Source organism: Lacerta agilis, chromosome 8, assembly GCF_009819535.1.
Source record: "Lacerta agilis isolate rLacAgi1 chromosome 8, rLacAgi1.pri, whole genome shotgun sequence".
Taxonomy (NCBI): Eukaryota; Metazoa; Chordata; class Lepidosauria; order Squamata; family Lacertidae; genus Lacerta; species Lacerta agilis.
In genome coordinates this window covers 57,403,664-57,421,835 of record NC_046319.1, presented here as the reverse complement: position 1 = coordinate 57,421,835, position 18,172 = coordinate 57,403,664, and the positions used below count along the sequence as shown (strand labels likewise).

Sequence of the window (18,172 nt, the reverse complement as noted above, 5' to 3'; positions counted from 1 at the left end):
GTCTAGCCCTTTAATCCTGGATCTTTATTCAGCACTGATTTGTTGCCAGCTGGATAGGGAGTCAGAGAACAAAAGAGGGACAGAAGATAAATGCCTTCAGTGTCATGCCACTAACGTCACTGGTGGAAGCAGCCTTTACTTACAGAAGAACTAAATCCACAGAGGTGGGTGCAGAAGAGAAGTGAAAGTCTCTACCCTTCTGTGAACTGAATTGCAGTAGCAATGAAATAGCAAATAGGATCGGGGAATTCACATTCCACTGCAGCAATCTAAAGCAGGGGAGGGGAAACTGTGTCCCTCCAGATGTTACTGGACTCCAACTCCCATCAGCCCCAACCAGCATGGCCTTATCTGATGTCTTTCTGGTGTCAGGGGAAGACCTCATAGATTTATTTGTCTCGAACTCTGGCATTTCATCAGTAACTGGTAACTTGGGGTCAGGAGGACAAGGGATATGCCATAGCTCTCTGCATGGCTCTTCTCTTAGCCCAATTGGATAGAGAAATTGGCAGGCTGGAACTGGAGCAACGTGACAACATAGGGGCTGGTGGCAGGTAGCATTCGGGAAGTTGACAGAACGAGGAAGGTGTAACCTGAGAAACAAGAAGGGGACAAAGAGAGGACAGAGACAAAATTATAGTTGTATATATGACAAAGGAACCACTTTGGGGCTTGTTAAGCCCAGTGACAAGCCAGGAAAAAGGGGAAACCTGGACTGTGAGGGAGGATCAGATTTACTACAGAAAATAAATTAAGAGTCTTGTGGTGTGATGGGTACCCAAGCCTTGGTAGCAAGGGACACACCTGGTAGTGTCTGAAGGTAAGATAACGCTGGGAACCTTAGGTAGGTTGAGTCTGACATCTGGCAATTGTTGCTTTGTTTTGTTTTTCCTGATTCTGATGGTTTTATTGGTAGGTTGTGCTTTTAGTCGTTCCCCTGATTTAATATTGTGTTTTATTGCATTTGAAACTGTTTTGATTAGTCTGTGAGTTGCCTTAGGAGTTTTGCAAAATGAAAGATGGCATACAAATGTGCTGTGTATATGTCAGGATGTAATTACATGCTTATGAACGAACCAGCAAACAAACATGTGAAGATTAATTTGGGATTCTTCCATTCCTTCCCAGAATACATAAAAAGCTTTTGGCTGTCCACGTAATGGCCTGTGATCTGTATATTCTTCAGCTGTGCCTTACAAAAAGGAAAAATGCTTTTAAATGAGCTACGTCAAGCCAGGCAACCAAGAAAACACACAGCCTTGCAGGAGCAATTTCCATTAAGTGTAGGGATAGCTGTGTGAAAATTCTCTTCTGCCCAAGACGGGAAGTTAAGCGAGTTGCTCATAATGACCCCTGCTGCTTTTAATACCTAGGAACATATGGGGAAAATGAGAGGGCCATGTTGGTTATTCACACTGGTCTTTTTTTGTCTCGTTTGGAAGAGGACGAATGGCTCATCCCTCTCCCTCCTCCCCTCCCACAACCCTTTCTTTTAACAAATGTAAATAAGAAGAAAAATATCTTGGACGGTATCTTTCAAGCTTATTCCCTTAGCTGCAGGGGTCTGATGAAGGGAAACTTTGCCGACGCTGACGTCACAGGGAATTTTGTTGCCAAGGAGACAGAGGCTCTTTTGTGTGTCCAGCATGTAGCCAGAGCTTAGGAGGGGGGAGGGGAACAGCCCCTTGATCTCTTTCTGACGCTTGTTATCTTGAAACCTGTTGCCAGTGGAGGCTGGTCCATTTGGGCAAATGGATCACTGTTCCATCAACCTCTGTCCTACCTGCTTGCCTTCCTACTTACGTACCATCCCAGGGTTGGCACTGCCTGTCACTTTCATCCTCCTTAGTCTCAGCGCTGCCAACATGTAGGGAAGAGGATGAGAAGGAAAACGGGAATGAGTAGGCTGTGGATGTGTTTGGCTTTGGAGCAATCTCTTGTTGGCTTCCCTGCCTTCAGCCTCACCAGCCCCAATGGTAACCAGCCACCACTGCCAATCAGGATGGCCTCTGTTGGACCAGCTGCGGAGCATAATATGCTGGGTGTGTGTGTGTGTGTGTCTCATGGAGGGAGCACACTGTGGCTGCAGCTCACTGCTGCTTCAAGGGTGCACTCAGGACACCCTGACAGCCCTGCATGGCTTTGCAAGGCTGGGGTCAGGCCCCAAGGCTTGAATCAGTAAACGCTGCCATCGCCTCTTCTCTGCCTCTCTGCCCCCGGGTCAGACCTGACCCAAGAGTGGAGATGTGGCCGCAAGGTGGCATTGGGCCATTGCACAAAAAAGCTGCCTTTACTGCTCCCTCATCCACCGGAGCCAGGCCCCAGCTTCCCGCCCCATGGCTCTGGCCTCAACAAGGGAGCCTGTCATGGAGGCACCTGGTTGTGCCCCCTCAAAAAAAATGTTGTTGGGGCCACAGCTCCCCCAGCCCTCCCATGCATCGTCAATGTGTTGGGCCATTGACCAAGAAAAGGGTCAATGGGGGGGGGGAGGACTGATTACAGCCCCCCTTGACCCATTGGGTATTCTACCATAGGTATCGGTACCTTCCAATCTGCTATCTGGACTGAGAGCTATTTTTCTTTTAATTGCTATGTGACCACACTTGCACCAGAGCAACTAAGTTCTTGGCAGCACTTCCAAATAAACATCTAAGGCACAAGCCTACAACCCTTTTAAAATCGCAGAGCATTAGGAACCATGCTGTCTGGGTGGGTATGATTGTGTACCAAGGATGTGGAGTGGGGCAGAGCTGTAGCTCAATGGTAGAACATGGAGAAATGACTTTACATAGAGAAAGACCAGGTTCAATCTCCATAGATAGGGCTGGGTATGTCCCCTGTCTGAAACCCCAGAGATATAGGTAACTGTGAGCTAAACGGACCTAGATGGACCAATGGTCTGGCTCACTATACATCATCTACCTATGTTCCAAGTCCCTCATTATGAGGTTCATACAATCTGAGACACCATTACCATTTCCATTAAATGTTGATCTCATTTGCAACTTTGGTCTTGATTTTTCTCCCTTTCCCCCTGAGCATTCTTTCAAAAGGCTGAAAACCTAGACCAGTGTGTGTCTCTGTTGAGTCACAGGTCTTCATGCCATGGGGACTGGGGAGCCATCCCAGCTCAGGCACAGCCTTTGGCAAAAGTAATCATTGACAGGTGCAGGAAGACCATGGCCGGTCCTGGTGGTGTTTGCAACTTGCAAACAGGGCAGTGGGGTGAGAAAATTCATTTAGGCTCAGGGCTACCCAGTTTCTCAGCAGCTGTTGGTCTCCGGTGCTGATGGGTAGAACGAAATAGACTAGAGTCTTGCACCCTTTGTAGTCTGGGGCAACTGATGATTCTGATCAAAGCCCCACAGAAACTTTGCATTGCCTTCCAGCAGAATATACACTCAAAGCAGTAAGAACTTAGCAAAATGGAGTGATCTGAAGGAAAGTTTCTTTAGAATAAGCACTTCTTTCCTTAAGCTACTTCAGCTTCTTACCTTAAGACTCTTGAAATATGGGCCCAAATCCACCAATATCAGAGCTTCTGCGATCTTTTGTACTGCTACAAAAAAAGCCAGGTATCCTTTCTCGGTTTACTCTTTTGTCAAGAGGATTTGGCTGTGGTCAGGTTGTAGACATGCAAAGCAAGCGGTAATCTCAAGCCAAGCTATTCACGGGTTCATATGTTATCGGCGCTGCGTCATTCTCTGTGCCAATGTTATGGAAGAGGCTTTTCATTGTGAATCGATTCCAGGACTCCACAAAGCAGCTTGAATGAGTTGTTAATGTTCTGTAAGGAATTGTCCAAATCGCTTGATTTGAAACCTGGGAGGATGAGAGACGCAAAGCAGATTTAGAAAGGGGGGAAGCCCTCTCCCTGTTGTGTTAACAGAGTCATACTTGTTGATGATATGGTGAGTTTTGTGTGCCTGAGACTTTGGTACCTGACACACAGGTTCTTTCAGAATTAAAACTGGAGTCTCATTTATTTATTCATTCCAAATTGTAACTGGGATGAGGGGGGGGCGGAGTGGATCTGGGGATTAAGATCACGGTGTGTGTGAAAGTAAGACAACCTGTAGTACTTGTAGGAATAAAACCTGCCTCATGAATTCTAAGAGTCTGGAGGATAGGGATGTAAGGTGGCATCATTTGCCATCCCACTCTGTATTTGTCACATGCAGGACTGTTTCCATTCCGCTGCTGTTCATTTTCTGCAAAAAAAGAAAAGAAAAAAGACTATGTTATTCGCCTTGTTGTCGCCTGTGGTTTACTTAATTTTTGTAATTAATTAAATCTTTTGCCTGGCAGGTGAGAGTGATACATTGTTCCATTTAAGGCTGTGTGGTATGGTCATAAAGTGACACATTGACATAGAGGTCAATGGAGTATGCAGCTGAATGCTGGATTTGGGTTGCAAGCAAGTCTGAGAGCAGCAATTGAACTAAATTGTGATCTTTTTGTAATCTGCCCTGGGACTGCTTGGTGGCATGTGGCCTATAAGTATTACCAATAAGCAGACACACAAATAAACAGATATTTGCTGAGACCCAATGTGTATTTTGTAGAGGCATTTGAAACCAGAGGCATAGGAAGGTCAGGTGGTACCCAGTGCGGAAAATTTCTTGTCCCCCCCCCCAAATTGATTCCACCTCCCTGCAAAAATGGTTTTGCGTTATTTCATATTTTCTTACAAAGGAATAATAACAAGTAATAATAATAATAATAAACTTTTATTTATATCCTGCCCTCCCTGGCTGAAGTCGGGCTCAGGGTGGCTAACATCAGATACATAACATTGGTATAAAATCAAACAATAATTAAATTACCTCCTAAAAACATCTCAAAATCAAATTAAAGTCTAATTAGATGGCTTTCCACAGGGTTAGGGTTAGTGCTCCTCTGAATGGAAATTTCAGCCTTCACGACATAGGAAAACAGCCAAGTAAACAGCTATTTTGATGGAGGAGGGTCAAGATATTAACCGATATGCATGAAATTTCATATATAGCTATATAATCCCTAGTAGAGTAAGATAAGACCTTTGGAGCAGGCATATTTTTTTTAAAAAAAGTTTTCTTTTTAATAAACCACCCTAGTAGGGCAGTAATTGTTCCTTGATAATTTGTCACCCCCTCCATTATAGAGCATGGGGCGGTCCAACTCCTACGCACCCGCCCTTGCTACACCCCTGTTTGAAACCAAACCACCCATTGGCATAAAGTGACCGAATGGGGGTGGGGTGAAAATTTGGACTTTTGGTGCAGCATGTAAAGTACTGCTTAAGAACACAGGGATTAATCTATATACATGGTTGTTTAGTGGAATTTTAAATAGGAAAGCTTAGTTGGGGGTGTGTGTGCCAAGTTTACTGATGAAGCATCTCTGGAAGGGGTGTGTGATAAAGATTTCCCTTTCCCTTTTTCAGATCCCATCCCATCTCTGCCTGCAGGTCCTCGCCTCCTTTCCTGCATGAATGGGAAAGCAATTACTTACCCCATTTCACCCTTTCATTCCACCCCAGCAATGCTGCTACAATCAACTTCACAGCCTCCTCCCCACATCTAAAGAGGGGGAAATGTGCCAGTTTCAGTTCCTCTCAGTTCCTCATTTCTCCAGTCTATAAGTTACATTTGCTACATTCCTGCAGCAGTTTGTGATGTTTATAAAAATATTCCCCTAAAAATCCATCAGCATTTTATTGCACATTTCTCCTAATTTTTGAAAGCAATTTCCCCTAATATCACGAACTTTTGTATGTTATTTTCACTTACTAATGCATTCTACGAGCATTTCCCCCCTAATTTCCTCTAATTTTGCATTGCAAAATTCAGAGAAGCGTGAATGCTGAAGGACAACTGCATTTCATTTTGTGTATTGTTTCAGAAAACGTGGTTTTGCATTAAATATCATTAAAATGTGAACTGGTCTGAATTTCTCCCCCATCCCTAATCCCCCAACTACATTTCCTTAAAAAGCAAATAAATGGCAGGAGATCGTATAGCAGCACTGGAGTATATTGCAGCATTTCCATACACTGCTCTCTCTCCACCCCCACCCCCAAGCTGGCAATACGGATGTAACAATACTCGGCTCTTTTGCAGAACTGCATTGGTAGGGTATTTCTTGAAAAGAAGCCCTGAGCGAGAAAGAACATGAACTGCTGTCTCTGCTTCTTCCTTTTGTTCTGGGCAGAATAACTAATGCTCAATAACAGCTATGCTGAAATTTGGGATTTGGCTATTCTTTTCTATGAACAATACTCCAGCAGCGAAGAAGAAAAATAAGAAAAAGGATTCAAAATGAACCAAAGCATCCCTTCTCTCTTCTCCCTTCTCACAATGGCTATGCCACTCATCACTTTCATACAAGCAGTCGCCTAAATGTCAATCATACCTGGGACTGCACTCATTGGTTCAAAACTCTGAAACGCAGGAAGGGGCTCGTTTCTCACAATACCTGTAGATTTATTTTTGGGTTTTTGTGGCCTCTGAAGCAAGTTTAGCCTTATGCATTAGTGGTGGATTTCCTGACTTAGCCCTGATTTTCCTGCAGTTTGGAGCTTTAAAGGAAGTATCCAAACTGTGTCCAACAGAGGGAATGGTCTGCATGTATGGTGGGGGGGTGTCAATATAGCAAAGCAGTAAGCTAGTTATAGCAAGTCGAGTTATTGTTCCTGTGGTGTAAGGTACCAAATAAAGGGGGACGCTCCCAGAACTAACTATACAGTGGCCCATGTTCTTAGCTGCTACTCCAGAGCTCTCCAAAACAGGGGTCTGCTAGTAGGGGTCCACATCAGCCGTTTACTTCCCGAATTATGAGACCAGTTGTGGTGATTTAGGTGAGCTGTCCACAATCTCAAGTCAAATTGCACTGTAGACAAGGAGTCTCAGATAGGATCAGGAATTCCCTAATGCTCCAAGTCACTTAGTCAGTTTGGCTGCCCACAAAATGTGACATTTTTAAAGTGACTGCTGCAATCCTTTTTTTTTTTTTAAAGAAAATGAAAGAAAGCTAACTAGGAAGAATCCCTCCTTGTGTGGGGATAGAGAGCATAGGTGCCCTGGGGCTCCAGGTGCTCAAGCACCCCCAAAATTCCCCATGAAGGGGACAGGCACCCACAAATGTCAGCACCAGGGTCATGCACGCTCCATGGGACCCATGGCCCCGGGCACTCGCAGTCATGGGGCCAAGCTGGCACTCCTGGGGGAGAGAGTGGAAAGATGGGAGGGAGTGTTTCATTATAACTGACAGGTCTCGATCACAGTGAATTGTTTCCTCTGGCGACTTTAGTCACAGTGATTCGTGCCACCACCCTCTCTCCTATGCAAGTCAACAGAGACATTCTCTTCCAATCGTGTTCTGTTAAACAGCCTTGCTGTTAGTTTTAGATCATCTACACACTGCATAGGTGACCACCCCCTTGATCTTTTAAAATTGTAGGGTCCTCACACTAGCAATGTCCCCCCCAAATTGGTCTGAATCGCCTCTTGCCACATGTCCTGCATATATCCATTTCAACTTCACAGCCTTTTCCACTTTCACAACTTTGAATTTTTGCTGTATCCAATTAGTTTCTACATCTTTTAATTGTATTCCTAACATTGCATGTCCCATGGCATGTTGTGTTGTTCTTAAACTATTCGTGTTTCTCTGTTACAAGGGCCAATAATAATAATAATAATAATAATAATAATAAAATGGTACCAAATAGGTGAACCCTTTAAAGCACTGCCATCCTTTGAAATTCTCACTTTGGAATTTAATACTCTAACAAAAGAATGTGTACAACAATGCATATATTAAGGTAAAATGTGCATCGAAGTACACGTATTAGTGAAAACAATATACAAATTTGCTTTGCAAAAATCTGTATATGATACAAGATTGCATAAAAAAATGTGTATATCAGAAAAAATGCATTAAAAAGCTAATAAATTTTCATGAAGGTTTTTTTTTTTTTTAAAGTTATGGACTGATGAGAATGTGGAGCATTGACCTTAATCCTGGAAAAAATGGGGAAATGGGAGAACTCCAAATTGACAGATTTCCCAATCTCTAATCGGTGCATTAGGAAGGGTCTGCCTGCTCCAGTGAGCATAGAGTGGTGGGTTTCTGTCAACTTTATAACTTTATTTTTCAAGGCACTGTCTTACAGGCCTCTCTTGTGGCGCTCTAATTGTGCTGCTGCGCTCAGCCTGAGACCTACCGTCTTGCAGAAAGGGCACCTTCCATGAATGAAACTGACATGAATATTGACAGACACCTAACCATTAAAAAGAGAGCTTGACATATTCACTACGATTTTTCACCCAACCATTCACTGGAAGAATGGCTTGGGGAAGCTGTGTTAAGGTACACCTAGTTTCAGCAGAGCTAATTTTAAATGTCAGCCCCTGTTCACCGAGGAGGGCTAATTAGGTTGGAAAAGAGAGGGGGAAAGGACAGAATTTTTTTAAAAACCCAAGCAAAGCTAAATAGAGATGCAAGGAATTCAATTTTAGGCGTAGCCAACCTTGAAAAACATTCTGAGCTGGTCATTAGCCTTGGCTTCCTAATTTTGACTCCAAATGTTAGTCAATATAACAAATGGACTACAAATAGCATATTGAGGACTTGCTGAAGCAATCAAGGTTGCTGACTTCTGTGGGTACTTCACCTTACCCCTGGGCCAACTCTTAGAAAGCCTCCTAGCACAGTGGCTCCAGGAATTGGGACATAGACAGAGGTGGTCCTATCATAAGGCAGAATGAACCTATCATCTCATGTAGCAGATATTGGGCAACAGTGAGAGTGGAATAAACTCTCCCCCACCCAATATTTTGTTTATTTTTTATTTATTTTGAAAACTCCCCCCCCAGCCCGGTTTTTGTTTTCTGGATCCCACGAACTTGGGAAGGTGGTGCTGTGATGCAGGCAACTGTGGGTTATGGACCAGTGATGTGGCTCAGAATAAGGCAGGTGTTGTTGAGCTGGGCCAGAATTCCCCAGAAAAGAATTTGCTAATGTCTGCTTTTGAACTCCTCTTTTGGGGAGCCAATAAAAAAAAATGTCACCCCTATTCAGAGAATATTCAGTACTACTGCCCCATCCCCACACTCCCACAATTTCACCATCTGAAAATAGGGTGGAGAACTTCAGCCGCAGCTGTGGATTCAGTTTTAATATTGTTTAATAGTGTTCTAATGTTTGGTTGGGCTAGATGGGCTATTGGCTTGATTCAGCAGCCTCTTCTTCTGTACTTAATATTGTTGAAGGAAAGAATAGGCCTGACTCCTAACTCCTTCCACTCCTCCGTTCTTAGCCCATTGCTTCCTTCATACATCATCCTGTAGTAACACTAGCTGAATCTCTCAATTTTGGTTTCTCTCCAGTTCTCCCTTTTCCCTGTCTTAAATTCAATTCTCCTTTATTCTACATCAGATTTTTTTTAAATTGTGGGGGGGGGGGGTGGAGGCCACATGAAATAGTGCATGTGTTTATATACATCTCGCAAATTATTTTCCAGAAGATAATGAATTTTGCACAATATTTTCACTAATACAGGCCATTTTTCTGTGCCTGTATGCCTTCTGTATGCATTTTTTCACTGCACCATAAATTTGGGAGAGGTGTGGATTTTGAGGAATAGCTGTGCTTCATTTTGCATATTGGTTTTGAGAAGCGTAGTTTAGGTAGGTTGCATGTCGAGGTTACCGTCCCAGCTCCCCCCAATAATTCAGTCATGACACATTAATTTTGGTTTGGGTTTTTGGCATAATTTTGGCCACAACTTTATTTAAATACAGCCAATGTGAGTGGTTGCATAGGCATTGGTTCCGACTACTGTCCCCCCAGCCATGGGACAGCTGACATTCGCTTTGAGGGCGAAGTCAGAAAGGGTAAACACCTAAGGAAGAAGCGGAGTCGGGCAACGACCCAGGCTTCTCCCCCAAATGCTCCCTAGGACTCCGCTTGGCCCAAGCCTCCCACCACTTGAGGTGGGTATAGACAAAAGCAGGAAGAGTCCCTGGATTCTTTTAACAGAATACCCTTATTTCAGGGGTAGGCCCATCCAATTTCCTACCCCTGCCCCGCGCATTCAGAGGTGGGCCCAGCCTAACCATACCCCTGAAGCAGCGTTACTAGGGGCAGGCCCAGCCTATCCTGACCCCTAGTGCAAGCAAATTTATAACCAATGCCTAACCGCCAACCTTACAAGTTGTGACGATTTGCTACGCAGTAGGCAAAACCAGTGACAAAAGCCAATCAGCCACCGGACAAATTCCTACCGGGCTCCCGCTCCAAAGCAGACAACCCCGTGACAGGCATAGCAAGGTCAAGCAGCAAAGCGCCGTTCCCAAAAGTAGGGAGGGCGGGCGGGAGATCCGTTGCACACCGCAAAAGTGAAACCAAAGTTTCACAAACTCAGGTTTTAAAGGCAAGAACTGTCAATCAAACAACTAGCAACATGCTAAACTCCCCAGCAACTTGCCTCAACCAATCCTAGCTGTGGCCAGCCCAAAACCCCCTCCCAATAACTTGGAGCTGCTCCTTTAACCCTTCTGCAACCCGTGCTCTCTTCAATGGGAGAACACGCTTTGGCATTAAAATGTGAACCAAACCCTCCCAAAGCATCTCACCTATCCCCAACACTTTTCTTTCAGTCTATGCATAGCAAAGTTTTCTCCGCCCCCTCAACACACACAATTTAACTGCCTGAAAATAGAGTGGAGAATTTTGAAGCCCAATTTTGGCTCAGCCCTCCTATATTCATATAAGGACCTCTGTATGTTTCCACGTCAGCTTTATTCAAACCTCTGCCATTATTTAAATCAGCCACTTCCCCCCTCTCAATGTCTCTTCTTTCTTGCTCCCATGCCATGACCACTGTTGTTGTACAACCTGCCTTCACTATTGCTCCCCTGTTTCAACTTGACTTCATGCCAATCCAGGATTGTGATGAGGCACAACAAATCCTCCAATAGGGGTTGCATGATGACATTCTTCCATTTTTATTCTATAAAGAGGCATGTTGATGCTGCAGCTTCTCCTGTTTTATTTGTTGTATTTTCACTGCTCTTAGCTGATTATTCTGTCGTAGTTGTTGCACATTCTTTTATTTTATTTTTTGCTCTACTGCTACAGTTTAGTTAAACTGTTGTGGGATTTATTAAGTACAGCACTTTGAAAATTCAGCTGTTTGCTTATGTGTCTGGGCAGTGAAGATGGAGGGAGATATTTTTATACTGACCAGACATTTGTATAAACTTCTTTTAGTTGTGGGTTGACCAATTTTTTTTCTTCTTTTGCATTTGCATTGTTGCTGTTAGGAAAATAAGAAGCTGCCTTCTACTGAGTCAGACCATTGACCCATCTGCGTAGCTCAGCAATATCTACACTTACCTTACAGTACAGGATTTCAGACAGGGTTTTCTCTCTGCCTGAAATAAAGATGCCAGGGATTGAACCTGGGACCTTCTACATGCAAAGCAGGAGCTCTACCACTAAGCCACACCCTCTCACCTCTTATGGCTTTATTACTACTACTACTATTACTGTTTATCTATTGATTGTCAGCTGCTCTGAGCTCCAGATGGGAGATGGGTGGGATAGAACACTCTTGAATAATGAAAAATAAAGAAATACCGGGTAAGCTGCTCTGGGCACCTACGTCAGGGAAAACGCAGCTCACCATTTTTGTTTTTATTTTAAGCACAGTCGCTGGAAAAGTTACAAGGCCGTTGTTGCAAATGATGGGTTTTCATTATCAAGACAATAGATTAAGATGGTGGCCGGGGCAGTGTCCTTCTGCTAGATTCAAAGTCAAAGCAGATGAGCTGAGAAGAAGCTCTGGAGAAGCAGAGTGTACACATTTTCCACCTGGTCAGCCAGAGAAGAGAGCAGATTCATTTCTCTTTGTCTCTGCAGCCAGTGGGTTTCCTTTCACGCCTTTGTGTGTGTGTGTGTAAAGCAGAACATCAAACACGCTTATGTCATTCCCCCCCTTTTCTTTCTGACCTTCATCTTCTTAGTTGTCTCTCGGCAAAGAACAAAGTAGACAGAAAAAGCCAATTGAAATCTGTTATCATCCGTGCCTACTAATATCACACACACAAACGTTCTTGTTCCATTGCAAAAACAAAGCCAAAAAGGAAATTGCATTTCTTGTGGTTGGGCCATCCTTTCATCCAGTTAAGATATTCTTCATGAAAGAGGGCAGTGGTGCAGATACGATTCCAGAACAGAAAGCAGTAGGCCGGCCTTGTGTAATGGGCAGCATGGCTTCTCTTTAGTTGTGCAGGAGAAAGGAATTCAGTAAGGACAGATTTTTTCATCCCTTCAAGGACAAAAACATAAGAATAGGCTTGCTGGATCAGATCAGTGGTCCATATGGTCTGGATGTCTGTTCCCAAAAGTGGACAGAAGCCTGTCAGAAAGGACTGAGGGCAGCAGTTCTCTACTTCTATCATCACCACCACCCATCTGGTATCTTGAAATATACATTCCCTCAGTTCCACCTAGCTTTGATGGCTACTAGCATCTGATGATATCTATAAATTTATCCAATCCCCTTTAAAATGGGGTTGGGTGAAAAAGTTCTCCCCAAATTCTCTCAATCCTATCTGTCGGTATCAACCTATTTTCACTAGGTGGCAGTTTCACACATTTACCGTAATAAATCCAACCAGTTTCCTGTAGATTGCCGGGAAAATATAAATGAAAAAGCCGCTCATGAGTTGTGTGCATTTCCCCCTAATACATCAGTTGCTAACATGACATCTGTGAGTGCAGAGGCACCCGCAGGACCCAATTCTCCCCACCTTCTCTCCACACTGAAATTAGGTTTGAAGGAAGATGTCTATTGTACCCAATAGAAGTTCCCCCCACCAAAATAATAATAATAATAATAATAATAATAATAATAATAATAATAATAATAATTGCAGTGCATGGGGACAACGGGGTGGGGTTACCATATACACTCCTAAGCTGTGGCTCCCCTACAAAAACTAATGAAGTTGTGTTCAGATGTTATGCCTGAACTGGAAACATTTACACAAGAAGAAGGCAATGAAGATGCATCGATAACATACCTGTCCCTGGCAACAGAGTTCCCAACTTTTCCATGTTGACTGGAAGTTTCTACTTGCACTCACTTAAGTACAAAGAGGAACATGTTGGATCAGGCAAAAAGCCCATTTAGTGCAACACTCTACTTTTACCGTGCCCCAACAATTGACCACGGGAAGCCTGCAAGCAGGACCTGTGTAAATCCCGGCAACTGGTATTCAGACTGGTATACTGATTCCGAGTCTGTCTAACATACTTGTAAATTCATCCAAACTGGTGGATATCACTGCTTCCTGTGGGAGTGAGTTGCATAGTTTAACTACACACTCCATGAAGAGTGCATAGTTAAACATTTGTCTGTCCTGAATCTTCCAACATTCAGCTTTATTGAGTGCCCACAAGTTCTAGTTGGAGGAGAGAGTTCGAGATTCTTTTCACTCCACTTCCTCCTTACTATGCATAAGTTTATACACCCCTATCATGTCCCTCTTACCCCCCCCCCTTTTCTTTAAGCTAAACAGCCTCACATGTTGTAAGCTTTCCTCATGGGGGTGTGTGTGTCATTCCATCCCCTTGATCATTTTGTGAGATGGTCGTAACTGTACACAGTATTGCAAGTAATGTCAGGCCATAGATGTGCATAATCCCATTATGATATTGGCAGTTTTCTATATACTGGGTCTGTACTCCGGAACACAGAGGGAGGAAGGTCAGTTAATAAGCTGTATTGTGTGTTAATAACAGCTGGTGCTCTTTTAAACTGCTTTACAGGTTTCCTCCTTTCCCCAATCTCCTCCTCAACTGTGCAACAGCTGTAACTCAGTGGCAGAGGACCAGCTTTGCGTGAGGAAGGTAATGGATTCAATCCCCAGCATCTCCAGGTACAGACGGGAATGTTCCCCAAACCCTGAAGAGCTGCTGCCACTCAGTGCAGACAGTTCTGACCTAGATGAACCAATGGGTTGATTCAGTATAAGGCAGCTTCCGATGACTCTAACCCTGCTGGAACTCCCACCCCCTCTCTCATCTGGGATTTCCCCCACCTTGATAGGAATGCTTGAAGTAGAGAGCTAGCCCCCAAGGACTAGGCTAGTTCATCATGGGACAGGACCAAAGCCCATTGCACCCTGCTTTCATGCAGAAGAAGTGCAGATTTAGAAGAATGGCTAGGTTTGCATTCACATATTGTGTTGGCAAGTAAGAATCAGGTCGGTTCACATTGGAATTCAAACCTTATCAAATTTCTCCCCCATGTTTAGAGTCTAGTCTTATAACTGGGCCCACTCCCACACTTGCTGTTTAGTATTGGAGTCAGAGGTGGAGAAAGGTAGGTGCGGTGGGTGCAGGCTGCCCCGGGTGCCATCCCTGAGGAGTGGTGACATCGCCGCCCCGCCCCCTGACGCACACCGTGGGCGGCACACCCCCAGGACGTGCACTTCAGCTGGAGCACCCCCTGGGATGCTCACAGCGGCTGGAGCACCCCTGGGACGCGTGCCCCACCACCGTGGGCAGCTAGCCCCGCCCCCCGGGTGCATGCTGCTCCGGGTGCCAGAGCAGCTAGCTCCACTTCTGATTGGAGGGTCTAACAAATGGAGCAGGTTCATTCAAGCTCAGTAGCACTGGGCTTCTCTGCAGGATCCCACTCCTCCTCTTCAGATCTCTCCAAGCTAGTATGGGCAGGATCCTGACAGATGCTAGCTCTTTAGACAGGTTGCATTTTGAAAGTAGAATGTATGAAAAGCATCATTTTCAAGGCAGTCCTCGGGCTATAACCTTAGCTTGACTGAAGCCAAAAGGTTCTCTCCTCTCCTTTTTATGAAAGAGCACTGGAATAGTGAGTCTTGCTGACAGATGTATATTTTTTAAAAAAGCTTAGCCTCTGTCTGCTTGAGGAGTGGAGGAAAGGAGCCATTTCAGATGGGTTGGATGAAAACTGTTATAAAATATCAATACAGTATAATTTTATCTACCTGGAGAACTGACAGGCATTTTTGACACCAGACTATTTTCAATTATCAGTCCCACAGCATATCTTCTCTTTTACAATTTCAGGGAAATCGCTTGTCAGGAGGATGGAAGGAAACCTCAGATCTTTTCCTGCAGACAGGCAGTCCCATTTGCTGAGCAATCTATCCTGACCTCTAGGAGCCACTTCATACAATCAGAATAATCAAGTGGAAACACTTTCCATCTTCTTCAGTGGTCTCATTTCATAGAATTGTAGAAGGAGAAAATTGTTGAAGGAGACCTCAAATATAATCTAGTCAACCCCCTGCCAGTACAGGGGAAAAAATTAATACGCCAGAACTTTCGTGTAACACTGGAATTTGTGGACATCCAAGGAAGTGGAATGTTGGGAGATTCAGGACTGAGAAAAGAAAGGACTTCTTCACACAGTGCATAGTTAAACTAAGGAACTCACTTCCACAGGATGCAGCAATGGCCACCTACTTGGATGGCTTTAAAAGGGGAGTAGACTAAACCATGGAGGAGAAGACTGCCAATGGCTACTAGCTTTGATGGCTGCATTCTAACTTCGCTGCTGGAGGCTCTGAATACTAGCTGCTGGAAGTCACAAGTTGAGAAAGCTGCTGTTGTGCTCAATTTCTGCTTGTGGCATCTGACTGGCCACTGCAAGAATAGGATGCTGAACAAGATGGGCCATTGGCCTGATCCAGCAGGCTCCTCTTATCTTAATAAACCCACTAATACGACATTCTTTATCAGTGGCCATTAGGATGAGGGAGATTGTCGCTTCACGCTTGAGTACCCTCCTTTCCACCGAAAAGCAAAAACCTCACCACACTAACTAGCATCATCTAATAGGGCTTTGCACAAGTCAGGCACACACAGCGATGGATTGCTGCAAGTTGGGTTGGATTGACCCAGAGCAATCTGTGGCTGGGGGTGGGGACAGGAAGGGGTCAAGAAAGAAGGAAAAAAAGAGCAGGAAGAGTGGGAAAACCATTCAAGAAAGGTCAAGGCCTACCTGATGGGCAGCTGTGTCTTCCTGGAAGGAAGGCTTAACACCATGGAGTGCAGACCAGATCCTTAGCAGCTTTTTAAGCAGGAGGATCCAATTTTGTACAGTGCTGGCTCCTCCTTGTTTGGGAGCATCTTCCCTCGAATGGCACTCATGAAGGAGCAGCAATCAGCACTATGCAGGATTAGATCATCCTGCTTAATAGCTGTTAAGCGGGAAGAGCCAATTCTATTGGGTGCACTCCCCAACCTTTTTAAACCTGTATCATAAAAGTCTTTCCCCAAATTATTGTAGGGATGGATCCATGGTGGGGTGAGTGGCTCCCCAGGACAGCACAGGGCGAATTGCCACAGGGTAGCCTAGGGAGTCTATGCACAGCCCTGTTTTCGGATGATGGTCAGGTGAAACCTTTGTACTTGACCTCGAAGCTTTCTAAGTGGAAGGAGTGTTTTTATAAGAGAGGCCAAATGTGCTACAGTCCAGGAAAATATTGTCTCTGTAAAGCAACTTCATACATGCCTACTAAATCCTAAATACACTTGAATGGCGACTCATGTTTAAAGCACCTAAATATTTCTAAGTGGGGTGTATATGAAATAAAGAACAAAATAATACATGGTGTCAGGCTTATAAACTGAAATACATGACACAAAAAGGAAGAGGGGTGGTGAGGGGAGGGCAAAAACAGCAAGCTCAGGAGACTCCAGTTCTTAAAGTTACCAGATTCTTATAGTAAGCATATTGAATGAAAACCTTTCAGGGAAAGGAGGAGCCAAAGGCAGCTAGTATCTCAGTCAAGATGATGGGGTGGGACCTGCTGTCCCATTTCTGCTCCTGCTGCAGCCATGTGGAATTTTTGTTGACCACTGAGTGCAAAGGTGGCTTGATATTTGTCTGCTTTAACAGCCCATGAGGACAATAAACCAGCCCTATAAAAAATCTGTGCAGAATTAAACCAGATTCTGCATTAAATGCAGCTTCAAAGAAACCTTCTAATAACAAGTTTGAAAGTAAGTGTTCTGTTAGTCAGGAGGAGGGGGAGTGTGGAATTTAGCAATTGTATAATAGATTTGCTCCCCCAAGATTCTGTTGAAGGCAACAAAGGATAATGTTTTCTAATGTTTTTTTCATTACAAATCTTTGGCTTCTTGTGTGCACAGACCTCTGGGTATTATAATGCCAGCCGTAATAATCACTTGCTGCTAGGGTATCCTTTATATTCTCTCTCTCTCTCTCTCTCTCTCTCTCTCTCTCTCTCTCTCTCTCTCTCAAATATAGGAGCTAACTCCCTACACACACACACACACACACACACACACACACACACACACACAGAGTAAAATGGCTTAATCAGTTTTGCTTTTAGAATTTCTTGAGATGTGCAATTTCAACTGACTTTATAATATAATGGTATGGGAGGCATTCTTGATATTAGTGGAGGGGGGAGCATCCAGGGGCTATAATCATGGCAAGGTTTTCTCATACGCATTTGCATTAATTAAGTCATCGGTAGAAGCAGCAATTCCCTGATCCACATCCTTGATTGTGCTTTTGGAGGAACATTCAGACAATTGAGATTACAGGGACTTAGTAAAAAAAAAAACCCCAAAGAAACTCCCAAAATTGTGGAAGAGTATGACTGACAGTTATAACATCTTCCCCTTTAAAAGTTTGGAGGGAGGGGGACTGAGGCCAAGAGGGAGTGGCTTTCTTGACCTATTTCACAATCAGTTCATGACTCAGGTGTTATTTGAGTTGTGTTTTAGCTTGCACTCTTATTCCCTTAGTGTCTATTCAGAATCAACTTGGCAAATGGAGCTATTTCCTGAGGAATGACTTGGTTTTACCCCAGTTCTGCAACTCCTTCACACTAGTAGGTAATACCGATCATTTCCCCATTAATGCAGGTGAGCATGGCTTGGATGAAATGACCTCACAGGCCTAATAAGGAGGCTTTTCAGAGATTTTCACTGAAGCCTTGAGTCAGGTATGGGGCTCATTTGTCCTCATGCTAAATGAGTCTTTTATATATTTAAAATTCCTGCCCCCCCTTTAAAACCTTATTTTTAAACACTGATTGCTCAAGAGGTCCCACAGTGTCTCCCTAGTTCTCTCTGCAGAATATCTCCAGCTCCTAGG

General features: G+C 44.1%; 1 non-coding gene across 1 annotated transcript; it reads right to left on the bottom strand.

Annotated features, from left to right (window-relative positions):
- Positions 1 to 11,426: 11,426 nt before the first annotated feature.
- Positions 11,427 to 11,498, bottom strand: TRNAA-UGC. Its single transcript has one exon. It is a non-coding gene; the product is annotated as a tRNA-Ala (tRNA).
- Positions 11,499 to 18,172: the final 6,674 nt, after the last annotated feature.